General features: G+C 43.1%; 1 pseudogene; it reads right to left on the reverse strand.

Moving 5' to 3' along the window:
- Positions 1-984: 984 nt before the first annotated feature.
- Positions 985-2,043, reverse strand: LOC146829187 (NADH dehydrogenase [ubiquinone] 1 alpha subcomplex subunit 10, mitochondrial pseudogene; annotated as a pseudogene).
- Between the last annotated feature and the right edge of the window lie 15,135 nt (positions 2,044-17,178).

Here is a 17,178-nt window from a genome sequence, read left to right on the forward strand (position 1 = left end):
CCTGTTCTTGCGCAGTGCAGCCCCCCCTAGAACTTAGCGCCATGTGTCCCCCCCAACTCTAGCTTCCCTTGCTCTCCGCTCCCATCTGCCCCTGTAGCCCATTGGAAACCTAGTCCCCCTCCAGACCCGCTCCTCTGGTACTTGGGAGCTTTGAGAATAGTCCGAAGGTGCGAATTTCCCCCATGGTCTCGGAGTGCTTTGTGTCTCACGGGAAGGGGCGAAACTCTTTTTCCCGCTGCCCCCTGTGCTTTTCTTTATCAATGTTAGATGTCCTTCACATCTAACATGGGCTTCAATTGGAATTCCATAGAGCATATTATCAAGCCCATTATCGCCATTTTAGTGGCAGTTTTCTGTCGCTAAAGCGGTGATAATTTTATCGCCTGGCTTTATAATATGCCCCCAAGTGAGCTAAAGAACGATCCAAATCTGTGACCGGGGGCGAGTGTCTGAAAAGTTTCAGTGCTCCGTCCATCATCTCCTTGTGTTTGCTTTGTCCACCCTAAGTTGGCAGGGTATACGCAGTCGTGGGTCCCTTGTTCACTTTGTTCACTTTGCTACTGGATTCAAGCTAGACTTTTTTCTTTTACCTTACAAGCATGATTTTATTTAACTGTCGCATGAGGGATAAACTCAAAGCAAGAAGTCACACAAAACTGGAGCACAGTTGTGTAGATATCTACTCCATGAGCACATCTCCTATCATAGCAAGTGTGACCAATTCCAAAGATCCTATCTACCTCGCCAAGCAGGCCCCCAATCCAACAAAATGGCTGCCAGAGTCTGTGAATACCAAAAGCCAAGGGCTGCCCTAAACTTGTAGGTTTAGCAGGAGAGATATTCCATCAAATAACAATCATGTTATGCGAAGTGTTCTTTATAACACTTTTGAAAGTCCAGACAGGAGTTGTACGAGTAGCGTGCTCCAGTTACTGAGCCAGTGAGATTCTTCAGTAAAAGGGGGTCTTCCAACACTCTCTGGAACATATTCTTGAATTTATTTTAACCAAATCATCTTGTCACCGATATCTGCGTTGTAGCCAGGGGCATATTTTCTACAGGGAATCTTTTGATATTGATAGTAGGCTTTGTCACTTTCATAGGCACCAATAGTCACTTCTGGTAGGTACCGGGGGATCAACATGAGATCGGCCACACCAACTTTATCCTCAACCCTCATTCTGAGCGGATGCAGACTCACATTGTCTTGTTCGAGCCATGGCCCTTTGTCAAACTTCAGATATGCAATGTCTTCAAGGCCCTTCTCAATATCCTGGGCTTCATTGCCAGTGTACTGCAAAACTTCACTAGTTTCACTGATCTGGGGCAGGAAAGACATCTTGTAGCTCTTTTCAATGCTCCTCAGGAAGTCAGCAGAGATCTTCTTTTCTAAAGGCGAGCCTTTCTACTGAATCCTTTGGTAGACCTCTTTGTGGGGAACATCCACATAGATAGCCAAGTGAGGGGGTAAAAACTCAACATTACTGATTCCTTTCACTTCATTGTTATGATCAACACACTGCTTTCGGATGTACTCATTCTGGAGCTTAGCTTCAAGGAACACAAAGTCACTGAAGGGGGATCGTTCGAATACCACACCTTGTCCTGTACACAGCAAATGTTCCAAGGCGTCTGACTACTGCATCATGCGGACACTGTACATCCAGAACTGAAGCCGGTATAAATTCCCATCAGGGCACTTGGGATCCTCATAGAATTGCTCCAGGGTGCAGAACCCGTTGTACTTTGGATCTAGAATCGAGCCGTCTCCAGTTATCTTGTCTATATAGTGAACATCTGCCTGTGGGAAATAATGCAGTCCTAGGCTTTTTACCAGCTGCTGTGCTAGCTGGCTCTTGCCAGAAGACAAGCTGCCATCCACAGTAATGAATTTGCTTAGTTTGTTGAACTTTTTCAAACATCTCTCGCCCAATATGTAAGCCAAGTAGCCATACTTCAAGTTGCGCTGTGAAATCGTATGAGACCGGACCGCTCCCAGAAGGGCACCCCGGCTGCCCTGAAAGCCGTCAATGTCACTGCCATGTTGTCTCTAGCTCCTCCCGTCCTTCCAGCGGAGCCAGGGACAACCTATGACCGGTGCCCTGCAGTGATTCAAGCTAGACTGGCTGATGAGGGGTGTAACCCAAAACCAGTCCCAGGATGCTTGTTTCTGGTGCAGGGAAGGCCTGGTTTAGCAGTTCGGGCTGGACTGTTTCCATGAGGAACAGGGCCAAGACTGATTTGCTTATGGCTGGTTCTAAACTGGGATGGCAAAGTGAGCTAAAGAACGATGATGGATTAAACCCAGATCTGTGACTGGGGATGAGTGTCTGAAAAATGTCAGCGCTCAGTCTATCATCTCCTTGTGTTTGCCTTGTTCGCTCTAAGTTGGCAGGGTATGCCCAGACATGGGTCACTTTCTCACTTTGCCACTGGATTCAAGCTATCCTGGCTGTTGAGGGGTGGTACCCCGAAACCGGTCCCAGGATGCTTGTTTCCAGTCCAGGGAATACGTGGCTTGGCAATTCGGGCTGGACTGTTCCCATGAGTACATGGTCAAGACTGATTTGCCTGTGGCGGGGTCAGAACTAGGTTGGGGAGGTGAGCTAAAAAACAATGATGGATTCAACCCAGATCTGTGACTGGGGGATGAGTGTCTGAAAAGTTTCAGCGCTCCGTCCATTATCTCCTTGTGTTTGCTCCGACTAAGAAGAAACTGCCTTTGCCTTATTCCTTTGGGTGACTCTGGCACCTCATCAATTTTATACCTCTCTGGCTTCTGGATTGAGGAGGGATTGCTGATGAACTGTAATACATTTTAATATACTACTAAACATACATTTCATTAATAATTACGAAGTAGTATTATTGAAAATTCAATCATTCATACATGTAATTCTATCAACTTTAACATACCCCAAACGACAATGGCATTCGCTTCTCTTTTATAAGAGGATAATATGCAAATGGTCCGTACGTTTTCAACTCTTCCTCCTGTTGCCTTTTATATCAGTAGTCAAGTCTATTTTTTGTTTCCTTTGAGGATTCGCGAGGAGTTTGTAATGTGCAGACTTCACAGTGTGACAAGAAAGAGAATTGCTACATGAAGCTGTTCAATAAATGTCTTAAAACATACAACAAATAGTGTCACTAGTGAAGATTCATTTTCAATGTATCTTTTAACTGCAGTCTTAATATTTGTGTGGAAACAATTAAATATATTGTTGTAAAACGATGAAACGTGATGTCTTCAGGAGACACTGTTCGACAGGGAGTAGTGTCTGTCAAAGATTTCTTTTCCAAAGCTAGCAATGAGGAATTATTAGCAGAGTTGTGAGGCACACAGACACTTTTGGAAGAGAGTAGGGTCCATCAAGGATATCCATACCATTCCAGAATGAAGAAATACTCATTGTGTTGAAGAGATGCTACTCGGAATTCACCTGACGCTCTAAACAACTCATGAACTCATGAAGAAGGAACACTACCCGCCAATAACTCTACTAAAGTGCATCATCTTTTGAGCCTCCTTGCTTTCTTTCAGTATTTCAAGAGTTTATTGAAACAATGACTGGTGCGGGTAATTAGATCTTTGCAACCATCTTAGAGTTCTGTTTTCGGCACAATGCACTCCAATTGAAAGAATTTGTACGAGTAATTGATTGTCCTTTCTGCAACTGGTTCTTACAATCAATTAAACAGGTAACCTTAGATGTGTCAGGGCTTATTTGTTCTCTTTAGCCTGACAGGCTGTTCCTCTGGCTGAGGTTGGTCAGAAACAGTTTGTGAATACCTTTTGTTATTCTTAGAGCATGTATGTCAGTAGACAATTCCCAAGGTCTTTCTTCAGTCCATAACCTTTCCACTCAATTAGATAGTAAACGCTATTTTTAACTCTCTTGAATTCTAAAATTGTTTTTATCTCAAACTCTAGTCCCCTTGACTGTTTAATCATTTTGGTGGGAGGTTCTTCCTCAGATTGGGTGGAGTTATCTTTAATAAGGATACATAAAAAACGGGGTGAATTCTAACATTTCTTAGCATTTTTAATCGAACCATCACTGGGTTCATTATCTTTTCAATCGTATATGGTCCCACAAATCGAGGTTAGAATTTTCAGTTTCCCTTAAGGCTAAGATGCCTAGAACACAACCATTCTCTATCTCCTATTTGAAGTATTGGGGCCTGTTTTCTTCTTCTATCTGTGTGGATCTTATATTTTTCTTTGACTCATGTTAGGTTATCTTTAGATGACTTATGCACAGTAGCTAAATGTTAGGCAAGGTCTTCAACTGCAGGTACTGTTATCTCTTTTGAAATTACTACTGAGTTGGGATGCCTCCCATAATTTAGGAAGAAACGTGAATTCAGTAGACACATTTTTTTCACTATTATATTCAAATTCTGCAGCCCAAATGAGGTCCGGCCATTTACCCTCTTGATCTAAAAGAAATAACCTCAGATCCTGTTCTAATTCCTGTTTTAGCCCTTTCTAATTGTCCATCTGTCTCAGGGCGATAGCTAGTAGAAAACCTAGGGGCATATCAGCAACACCCGGCAATAATTATCGCTCAGCACTCTTAGCGTGAGGATAATTATCGCTGGGTAACGTGGATTTTTATCGCTGAGATAGCGTGCTATTAGCAACGCTTATCTCCTCAGCGATAAAAATCCTCACGCTAACTGCCTAACATGAGATTATCGCTGGAAACCCTGCGATAATCTCACGTTAGCTAGTTGATAGGGACTCACAAACTTAGCCATGATATCCACCTTCCATAGGATATCATGTCTAAGTCAGTCCTGAAGCAGGTGTTAGGAAAGTAGCGATAACAGGTGTTATCGCTACTTTTCCTGACGCTATGCTTCATAGCGTGGGGCTTGATGATAGGAGAAATGTCGCTTAGTGGTATTTCTCCTATCATGTCAGGTCAGGAACGCCCACTTTGCATCTCATTAGAGATGCAAAGCTGGGCGTTAGACATCCGCACGTTAAAGCAAGGTTTCACGCGTTAGCATGGCCTTGCTAATATAGCGATGAAATTATCGCCGCTTTTCGGCCGAAAACGGCCGCAAAAGCGGCGATAATTTTTTATCGCCTGCTTGTAAATATGCCCCCTAGTCTCTATACCCAAACACTCTGTGAAGGCCTTCCAGAAACGTAATAAGAAATGGGGACTTCTTTCTGAGATGATAACCATAGGGATAACTTGGGCTCTCACTATGTGTTGACTAAACAGTTGGGCCAGTTGTTTTGTATTAGAAATTAATTGTAATGCAATTAAATGGCTCATTTTAGAAAAGGTGTTCACAAACACCATGATTGTATTGAGTACTTGACCAGAGTGTAAATCTACCATTAGGTCCATTATGATGGTGTCCGAGGGTAAGGGGATACTGGTAATGGTTATAGGTATCTCATGGGCATGCCTACTAGATTTTCCCGATTACAAACCTTGAACGTGGTAACATATTGGTGTATGTCTCTACTCATGGATTTCTTTGTGCCTGGCTAACGGACTATCATGGCATTCATATAAAGCTTTTTCTTGAAGATATTTTGTAGGTTGATATAAGGCTCTGCTGTGGTATGGTAGATGATTTCAGAATACACTTTAAGGATCCTCCTTGACCCAATTTTGCATTTCTTCCTGAGTCGTTACTCCTTTAATTTTCTCTTCCATAGCATCTCCACATGCGGCACCCAAAATTCTTACATCTGGAATGATTTTTTAAATGTATACAGAATTTCTCTTTTCTTCTGTGCCGATTCATGACAAGGCATCCACTTTTCCATTCTTACTAGCAGGTTGCTAAGCAAATACAAAACTGTAATCCACAAAAAATAAAAACCATTGCAACCGCCTAGGCGTCAGTGTTCTTGCTGAATTTCAAAAAGAGCAAATTCTTATGATCTGTAAACACGGTGACCACAAGCATCTTTGATTGCCAGTAGCTCTTTTTCCGTGATTGTATAATTTGCTTCTGCTGATGTTAACTTTCGAAATTGTTAGACTACTGGGTGTAACTGTCCTGTGTTTGGGACAACACTCCTCTGATTGCCTGATCTGAAGCATCAGTTTCAAAATAAAAGGACTCTGATGGATTTGCATGAAGACAAATTGGTGCTGAGGTAAAAGCTTCTTTGAAGGCACTTTCAGACTCTTGAGACCAATGAAATGAGACTCCCTTTTTCAATAAACTTGTGAGGGGCATTATTTTCTGAGCAAAGTCTTTAATAACTCTCCGATAAAAATTATTAAATCCTATGAAGCTCTAAACGTCTTTGACTGGGGTTGGAGATGGCCATTCCTTGACAGCCTAAACCTTTTGTGTATCTATCGTCACTCATTCATAAGATAATATGAATCCCAAGAATGCCACTAATTGTATACTAAAAGCATATTGCTCCAATTTAACATACAAACTGTTTTCTTAGGGTTTCTGTAGTGTACTCCTTACAAGATCCACATGAACTTCCTCAGATGTAGAATAAATGAAGATGTCATCAATGTTCACTATTGCACACCTATCAATAAATTCACTTAAGACATCATTAATGAAATACTGAAAGGTGGCTGGGGCATTGCAAACCCCAATTGGCATGACTTGGTATTCAAAGAGACCATACTTAGTTCTCATGAGATGTTCTGCACCTCTAAAGACTAGTTTTGAGTAAACCTGCGCTCTTTTTACTTGATCTCAGAAGACTGAAATTAAGGGCAAAGGATGACGATTTGTAACAGTTATACTATTAATGGCCTTGTAGTCAATGCATTGTCTTAACTCTCCTTCCTTTTTTGGAACAAAAACATGGAGGGGAGACTGGAAAATTGAGAAGGTCTAATGAACCAATTTGCTAAATATTTCTGGATGTATTCCTTCAAATGTTGAATTTCAGCATTGGTTAATGCAGAAATCCGACTGCACAGTAGATTAGCACCTGGTTCCAATTCAACTTTATAGTCATAGGGTGGATCTGCAGGGAGTTTCTCTTCTTTCGTCCCATTGACAATGTCCCTAAAATCTTCATACTCTAACGGGATTTCATAGGTGTGAATTAAGCACACTGAAGGTCCTCCTTCATAAAGCATAGCCGCTTGACCAGGTTCTTCATATAATGAAGAGGTTTAAATACAGTTCTCCTTGCAATAGCTTGAATTAATAACTATGGTTCTTTTGCCCCAGTCTATTGTCGCCAAGGTTATTCCATGATTACCTGAAATTGAGGATCATCAATTAGATTAAATTGAATGTTTTGTCTATAACCTTCCAGAGAAATTAATTCTATTTGTCCTGTATGACTGGTGATGGGTCCTGATGAAAGGTTGGTTTCATCCACTGTTCTCACTGCTTCACTCTTCTGTTTTTGTATTGCCCTTAATCCAAATTTTGAAGCACATTTTAAATCATAGAAATTTATCATGACATCTGAGTCTATCATGACTGAAATTTCCGATAGAATTACATGCTGAAACTTATATTTCATAAATAAGGTCTAATGAGGAGTTGACGACTGAAGAGTATTTACTCATTGATGAGTTTCTGGAGTTATTTCTTTTTTAGCACCCACCAGCCCTACTCCTCCTGCTGGTGGTGCTGAAAGCTTTCCTTCTGCCATACCTTAGGCTTCTTTGGGCAGATTTTCGCAAAGTGCCCACTCACACGACAGTAAAAACATAAATTCTTCTGCCTCTTTTTCTCTTTTTCTTCCTTGCTTAGTGGCCACGAATTGTGTCTATTTGCATGAGTTCTATTCCTGGATTATTTTCTGATGTTTTTGGAATTTCTGTTCACGCTCGATCAAACCTCTGAACACTTGAACAGAATTATTTTTTCTTTCTCCTTTTTTTTTTTTAGTTTGTCGATAATGCATCTCTAACACTAGATCTATTAGCGCAGAGATTTCGGTGGATCTGTTAGGTATTTGAACCGAGGCATTTTTTAATTAATCTTTAAGACTTCGATAAAACAAGGCAGCTCTTTTGTTATCTGGCCATTCTGTTTCCACAATTAATGTATTAAATTATGCCAGATAAGCAACTAGCTCTCTATTGCCTTGTTTTAATTTGAATAGCTTATTATCCGTGGTGTGGGAAGCTTTTCTTCTTTCAAACATTCTTAGAAATTCCTTTTTGAACTGCTCAAAGTTGTAAAGTCTTAGGGCATTTCTAGAAACTAAAGCCATTGGCCAAGAGGCAGCATCTCCTCTGAGATATGACAGGGTGAATGCCACTCGAGATTGTGCATGGGGGAAAATTGACGGCACGTTAAATGAAGAGAGCATTTAGGTCAAAATATCTTGGGCTTTTTGTGGATCCCAACTAAAAAGTTCTGGGGGGCTAATGGAATTACTGGGGATAGTGAATATAATACTTGGGTGGTAACCCTAGGTGTAGGATTTGATGCTTAACTGAAAGCCTCATCATCAGAAGGAGGAGATGCTTGATTGGCCCCTGCTACAAGATTGCTTATCTTGAAAGCTAACTCTGAAGTATCTTGAGATGAAGCGATTATATCTTGTCTTTAATTTGTATTCTCTTCTCTAACCGTTACTAATTCTTTTTGAATTATCTCTAGAATTTCTGCCAAGATCTTTATGTTATAACCCGTAGCCATTCTGCCCAGGTCAATAAAATAATGTGGGTGCTTCACTAGGTCAGGTTTAGCCAGAGATTTATCACGCAACTTTTACTGGAGCAAAATGATGCTAGATTTCTAATGCCCCTACCAGACTTCTCCTAGTCTCCAACTTGTATCAAGGGGATTGAAATAGAGAACCCTGAAGGGTGGAAGGGAATGGGGAGTAAGAAGAGATTGCCTTTGCCTTATTCTTCAGGATTCCTCTGGCACCCTTAGCCATTCTGCTCAGGTCAATAAAATAATATGGTCACTTCATTCTGTCAGGTTTAGCCAGAGATTTATCACCCAACTTTTACAGGAGCAGAATGATGCTAAATTCTCCCTGCCCCTACCAGAATTCTCCTAGTCCCCAACTTGTATCAAGGAGATTGAAATAGAGAACCCTGAGGGAGAAAGGGGATGGGGAGTAAGAAGAGACTGACTTTGCCTTATTCTTCAGGGTTCCTTTGGCACCCCATCAATTTTATACCTCTCTGGCTTCTGGATCGAGGCGGAATTACTGATGAACTGTAATTAATGTTAATACACCACTTAACATACATTTCAATAATAATTACGAAGTAATATTATTAAAAATTCAATCATTCATACATGTAATTCTATTAACTCTTATATAACCCAAACGGCAATGGCACTCGCTTCTCTTCTATGAGAGGATAATATGCAACTGGCCTGTAAGTTTTAACTTTTGAATTGTGTTCAACTCTTCCTTCTGGAGCCTTTTATACATTTAAGGCAAGTCTATTTTTGTTTTCATTTAAGGGTTTATTAGGAATTTGTAGTGTGTAGGCTTTATAGTTTGACAACTAAGAGAGTTGCTACATGAAGTGTATTCAGTAAAGTTCTTAAAAACATACAAATAGTGTCACTAGTGAAGATTTACTTTCAATGTATCTTTTAACTCCAGTTTCAACACTTGTCTAGAAAAGATGAAATATGCTTTTGTAGAATAATGAAACATGATGTTTTCAGGAGACACTGTTCGACGGGGAGTAGTGTCTGTCAAAGATTTCCTTTCCAAAGCTAGCAATGAGGAATTACTAGCTGGGTTGTTAGGAAACACATACACTTTTTGCAGAGAGTAGTGTCTGTCAGGAATATCCTTTCCAATCTAGAATGAGGATTTACCCATTGTGTTGAAGAGACCCTACTCAGAATTCACCCAAAGCGCTAAAAAACAACGACTGCAGCAACTTGATTTTTCACCTCAGAAGATGACGCATGCAAGAAGAAGGAACACTACCCGAATATAACTCTAGTTCAGTGCAGCGTCTTTGGGATTACAGACGTCCTTTCAATATTGTGAGAGTTTATTGCAACAGCAACTGGTGCAGGTAATTGGCACATTTTTTACAAAAACAAGGAGGTAAGGTAGGCAAGGACCTTGGGTATCGATTTGTTTAGCGGAGGACAAGCAAGGAAAATCAATATAGAACAGAATCAATTCTATATGAAAACTATCCAGCCTGATAGTGGAAATTAATCCAATTTATTTTTAGTAATCAAAACACAAGAAAATAAGCAGTGGGATACAATCCTGTATCCAGAAACATAGAAGTGAAGTGGTTTGTGAAGAATTGGTGACTTATAAGTGAGAGAGTAAAAAACATTGACAAAACATTCAGGCAAAACAAGGAGCTTGTTGAAAATTGTGAAAGATGAAACAAGCAAAATAATTAACACGACCGTGACAGTTGTACAAAGATAATTGGTGTGCACGGTGTTAACAGCATAAGGAGGTGTCCATATGGCAGGAGCCTAGGAAGTCAATCAAGAGATAGCGCTGGGGGTTTTTAGGGGTGAGAGCGCAACGTCAGATCGAAGATTTAGGGTTTGAAGGGAGCTTCAATTAAGCAGCCTGTCGAGACTAAAAAGGCGTTATTCACCTATAGTTAGGGACCCAGGGACTCCGGAATATGGATGTTGAGCTCTGAGAATTGAAGGGGTTACCATCAATCTGAAAGTGGGAATGGGGTATTAAAGAATGTAATGTGTGTGCTCGCTGGGAGGAGGTCAGAAGTAAACAATGCAACCTACCAATTGAGGTCGAGATTCTGGAGTGACCGGCACGGTGGGATTGATTCCAAGGTTGAAGTGGCGAGTCAAGGGATCCTGTAATGTGAAGGGAGGGAGAAGGGTCGGAACGTGAAGCTTAAGGTTTGTGCGCTGGTAGTCTCTTGATTGACTTCCTAGGCTCCTGCCATATGGACACCTCCTTGCGCTGTTAAGATAATGCATTCGTGGTTCAAATTTCTCCTCTAACACACAATTCTCCTTTTCCTTCCTTTTTTTCCCCTCGTTGAAATTTCTTGCATTTTAATAAATGTTAGACTCTTATGTTCTCAGGCAACCAATTTCTGTCCTGATGATGATACCATTATTGTTGTAAACAGGATTGAAACGTCGTCGACCTTTTAAACACCGTGCACACAAATTATCTTTGTACAACTGTGTCACAGTCATGTTAATTATTTCAATTTTCAACAAGCTCCTTGTTTTGCCTGAATGTTTTGTCAATGTTTTTTACTCTCTCACTTATAAGTCACCAATTCTTCACAAACCACTTCACTTCTATGTTTCTGGATACAGGATTGTATCCCACTGCTTATTTTCTTGTGTTTTGATTACTAAAAATAAATTGGATTAAATTCCACTATCCGGCTGGATAGTTGTCATATAGAATTGATTCTGTTCTATATTGATTTTCCTTGATTGTCCTCCGACAAGGACCGTTGGTAATTAGCACATGGCAACCATCTTTGAATTCCGTTTTTGGCACAAAGCACTCCAACTGAAAGAATTTGCATAGCAATTGATTGTCATTTCCGCAACCATTTCTTCCAGTCAATTAAACAGGTAACGTTAGACATGTCAAACCTTTTGTTTTCCCTGATACCTGACAGGAAACCCCCGGGGCCAAATAAAATAAATAAATTCACAGGCCCCTATAAGGTGCTACAGGACTCTCAAGGGACCCAGCACAGCTCTCCTGTGTGGTTGAGCGTGTGTACTGTGGTACTGTGAAAATAAAATGAGGATGGGTACCTATGGAGGAATCGCACCAATATTCCGCACCTTAACAATCCGTTCGCTTTTCTACCAGTGTCTATTCTCCATCCAGTTTCACTACACAATCATCAGCATTTATCTCCAAAACTCTGTGGACAGGACCAAACTTGAGATGGCTCATCTGGCCCAGTGGTTTGAACATTGTGATGCATACAAAGTTCCCAGAAACCCACACTCTGTTTTTGGATCTCTTGATCACATCATACCTGTCTTTGATTTTCAACTTGTTTTTGACAATGTTGTTTTTGGCATCCATAAGCCATCTGTCACACTCATCTTCCAACAACACGCTCTCACTACCTTCAATCCTGGACAACCACCTGGGAAATAATATCTCACAAATTCTTCCTCTGCTTAATGCCATGAAAAGCATCACACCAGTGATACTGGGGGGCCTATTGCGATAAGCCCACAGCATTGCTTTCAAAGAATCCTCAACACAAAGTCCTGATGCTATAGCCCCCCTGATTCCCTCGCTCATCATCATATTTATCCTCTCAGCATGACCATTATTTTGAGGGTGATATAAGCTACACCTCTTATGCTAAATGGCAGCATCATTCAAAAACCTTTTTTATCTGATGTGGCTTGAATTGCACACCATGGTCAGAGAGGATCTCTGATGGAAAATATTCTCTGGAAAAAGTCAATCACATCATTGGTATTAGCAAACTCCCTCACAAAACTTACCTCCAACCACTTAGACACATAAGCCACTAAAACTATTTCATACCTCTGTTGTAGAGGCAGCAACTGAAATGGGCCAGGCAAATCAACACTCATTTTTTCTCTGATATCATTTGAACAGTCTACGATACCCAGGGGAAGACTTATGCACTACAAACTCTTGTCATAGGTCTTGCATTCCACTCACTTCTCTACCCAACCTTCAACATTTCTGTTGGTGGCAGGTCACCAGAATTTTTCCCTTAGTGTCTTTTTATTGACTGTCATACTGAGATGCCCCTCATGAGAAATCTCCAGCAATCGTTTCCTGATCTTGCATGGAGGAACCAACTTAGCATCATGAAATACCTGTAGATTTGAAGCTGAGAAGGAAGCACATTTTAGGTTTAACTTTGTTTTTATTGGCATTTGTGTCAAAATTGTACAAACAATGTTCAATAAGACATATGTAAGGCACTTGCACATCAAATCTGAACCATGTTCCTTCCTGCTAGCAGTGTTCTTCTAGTAACATGGCTACAACAAGGCCCCTCCTGTGCTGCCAGAGTGGCACCTTTGTGGCAGTCCATTATTGATAACTGGTGATGTACTGCCTTTTAATGAAAGAAAAAAAAAACCCTCACCCCTCCCTCCCCCGAACTGGTATGCAATTGTGCTGTGTTAAGGTACAGCTTGACAAAGGTGAAATCGGGGGTCATCGCCCGTTTGTTGTGTTGTGAAGGCTAAGCTTGAGAGACGGAGAAGGCGGAGATATTTAGGACATGTGATCTCGTTCATCTCCATCGACAAGAGAGAAAGCAATAGTTGCCAAGCATCCGAAAAGCTGGCCATAGCGTTTGATAGGGAGGCCTGCATGCGTTCCATTCCTATAATATACCATGGTTTATGTAGCCACCCCAACCATGTCGGTCTCATGGGGGAGCCCCAGTGTGATAGGATGTTCTGTGTTGCGGTTCCTGAAGCTATCCCCCTTAGTCTGCCTCGTTTGGATTTAAGTAGGTATGTTATGGGGTTGGGCAGCCCCAAAATCACATAAACAGGAAGGCGCGGTATCTCAGTATCGAATTGGCGGTCAATGTCATCCAAAACATCTTTCCAGTAATTCTGTAGCTCTCTACAGTCCCATAATATATGTACCAGAGTGCCATCTTCACCGCAGCCATGCCAGCACAGCGAACTTCGTGTTGGATTCCCCTTATGCAAGCGGGCAGGGGTAAGATGCCAATACATGGCCACCTTAACCGCTGACTCCCTACTAGCTATGTTACTTGCTGTATGATTAGCGCACTAATATATGTCTATCCATTCTTTACTCGTCAGTTCTCTCCCTAATTCTCTCTCCCATCTCCGCTGACCTGCAGTGTGCTCCACGGGGGTCCCACCTCTAAGCATATCGTAAAGCTCAGAAATCATTGCCCTATCAGTATTCTTGGTGTACAACCACTTCTCGAACTTAGTGAGTTTCCTAGCTACGCCTGGGAGAACATCGGCGTGGAGGAGCCTTGTAGGAGCTGGAAGGAGCGGAAGTGCTCTGTTTCCGGGAGCCTGTAGTCCGCTTTGAGGTCTTGAGAAGGGATGATGCCCTCTAGATTAAAGAGATGGCCCGCTGATCGCCAATCGGATGCTCTCCAAAATGAAAATGCCCTCGCTTCCATGCCTGGGAAGAACTCCTTATTATCAAAAAGGGGTGTCATGGGAGTAGGAAATGTCGTCAGACCCCTGTTTACTGCCACTCCATCACCTGCCTTTAGAAGTGACCTGGTGATAGGGGAGCCCCGGAGGCTGGGAGATCTGTGCATCCGTTAAGAAAGGGGACCTTCCACAGGTCCAGTTGAACTAACGCCCTATCCTGGAAAAGCCAACTCTTTTTGGATTCGGGACATGTCCAATCGACAAGGTACCGCAGCTGAGTTGGGCGGAAACATTCTAGAATGGTGGGAATACCCAATCCCCCATCGTCCGGTCTCATATAGCTCAGGTCCTTGCGTATTGGGGTTTCTTCCCTCCCCATATGAAATGATTGATGGCTCGCTGTAGAGCCTGTAGAATGCCTGGGGGTGGCCAGATCGGAATAGTCTGGAAGAGGTACAGCGCTCTGGGTAGGAGAGACATCTTAACTGCTGCTACCCTGCCCAGCAGGGAGAGTGAGTGGCGTTTCCAGTCATTGAGGTCTTCTGTGGTTCGCTAGAGGAATTTAGAATAATTGAAGTGTAGCGTCTGGGACACAGACGCTGCCAGTTCTATGCCCAGGTACAGGATAGAATAATAAGTCGGTATACCCGCATAAGTCGTACCTTCGGGAGGAAGCGTTTGGCAGCCCACCTGAAACCTAAAGATCGAGGACTTCCCCATATTGACTCGCAAACCCGAGCCCTGACCCCAGTCCTCCAATTCTTTAAAGAAATCGGGTACCGATCGGGATGGGAAGCAATGATATCATCAGCATATAAACTAACGGTATGTCGTTCTCTCTCAAAAGGGATGCCCACTATCTCTGGATTGTCCCTGATCCTCTGAACCAAGGGTTCAACATAGAGGGCAAAGAGGAGAGGCGACAGTGGGCAGCCCTGTCTGGTCCCCCGTTGTATCTCAAAGGGCGTGGAAATTACCCCGTTCACCCTAATCGAAGCCTTGGGGTTAGTATAGCAGCTCGATACCCATGCTCTAAACCTGTTCCCAAAACCAAAGAGTACCAGGGTCCTATCTAAGAAGCGCTAATCCACCAGATCGAACGCTTTTCAGTGTCCACTGACAGGAGGAGAACGTCCATCTTGGTGCGGTGAGCTTTGTCTATGAGATTAAATATGCGCTTAGTATTATCACTACTCTGCCGGGACTGTATAAAGCCAGATTGATCCGTGTCGATTATACCCGGCATAAGGGGGCCCAGGTGTTTTGCTAGTATACCCGTAAACAGTTTTAAGTCGACATTAAGCAACAAGATTGGTCGATAGGAGCTGCATTTAGAGGCGTCCTTGCCCGGTTTGGGTAGCACCACTATCGAAGCCAGTAACATCTCCTGGGGGATTGTGCCCAGGCCAGTGAAGGAATAAAAAAGTCTGGAAAGTATTGGAGCTATTGCAAGACATAACATCTTATAAAACACAGCCAAAAATCCATCCGGTCCTGGAGATTTTTCATGGGTTTAAGGCTGGAGATGGCTCCTACCACTTCCTCTATGCGGATGGGGCAGTCGAGCGTCTATCCGTTATGTTAGTTCAGTGCTGTCGTGTGTGCGTTTCGGAGGTAGGCATCTATATTTGGAATGGACGATGAGTCACCCGCATATAGAGTAGCATAAAAGTCTCGAAAACTCTGTGCTATTTCCACGTCATCAGTAAGCGTAACACCCTTAGGGCTTGTAACCTCCTTTACTTTACTCTGCTGCGGCTACGCCCTCAGTCTACTAGCCAGCATACGCCCTGTCTTATCCCCCTATACAATATGAGTGTTTAAGGCGAAGGACTGCATATTCTGCACTGTCCAAATCGAGCCCCGCCAGCAGGGCTCGCGCATTCTTCAATTGCCGCCAAATCCTAGGTGCTCCCATTCTGCTATGCACCTTCTCCAGCTCTAGCACTTGAGCGGTAAGTTCCTCCCGTTTGGCATTGCACTCCCTATTCTCTGCCGCTGATATAGCGATCAGTTCGCCCGTACAACTGCTTTGAGTGCCCCCCACAGCGTATCAATAGATGAGTCTGGGGTGTCGTTGACCTCTAGATAATCTGCAATGCACCTGAGGATTTGCTCCTGCACCGCCTGTTTTGAAGCATAGTCTCCCTCAACCGCCAACTTCCTGCTGGCTGAGCTATGTGGGGGACCCCCATGGTTACCACCACCGCATCATGATCTGACAGGGCCGCTTCTGTAATATAGACCTCTTTGATTGTCACCTGAACCTCTGTTGAGCCAAGAAAGTAATCTAATCTAGCATAGGTGTGGTGTACATGTGAGTAGTATGAGAATTTGGAGGCCTGAGGGTGAGACTCTCTCAACAGATCTATTAATCCCCTTTCCAACAACCATCGTTTGCCCTCTTCAGAGGCCTCCCCCACTTGGGAACTTCGACTGCCAGACCTGTCTGCGGTTGTGTCCATAACTAAATTCAGGTCGCCTCCCGCCAGTATGAAGCGGTCCTGCGACTCCAAGACTGCTGATAAGGCAGTTCTAAGGAATGTCTCCTGGCCTGTGTATACAGTCCCAATCGATAAGGCTAGGCCGTTAATCCAAAAGCGGTATGCTAATAACCGACCTTTTATCTCCGTTATCCTGTCCCCCACCGACCCTCTAAATTTCCGTGACACTAGGATTGCTACCCCCGCCTTCTTGTCTTGCGTAGAGGAAGAATATTGAAAGGGGAATGCCCTGGATTTCAATCTATGCCAGTCTCGTGCTAGCAGGTGAGTTTCCTGCAGCAGACAGATATCCACTCCTGAATTCTCTAGGTAGGACAGTCTGGAGCATCTCTTATTGGGGCTGTGAGACCCTTAACGTTAAGCATGAGGACGGTTAATTTTGAGTCCTGCATGATTGGGGAAGGCGAGCAGCGCGCTCCCAGGCTTGCGTTGCTAATGTACGGAATGGGCCCCAGAACCCTTCTCCCCGGCGACACCTCTTAAAATCGCAAGTGGCTAAGGTCAGTATCCCCGCATTAGCACACCTGTTCCCCTCCCTCCCCTCCCTAACCCCAACCAAAATAACTGTCCGCCCCAATATAGTCCCGCGCACACTGAACCGAGCAGTGTGCCCGTGGTGAGTCAAATCAGTCCGGGGCATCTT

The sequence above is a fragment of the Triturus cristatus genome, chromosome 5_2 (assembly GCF_964204655.1).
Source record: "Triturus cristatus chromosome 5_2, aTriCri1.1, whole genome shotgun sequence".
NCBI classification, from domain to species: Eukaryota; Metazoa; Chordata; class Amphibia; order Caudata; family Salamandridae; genus Triturus; species Triturus cristatus.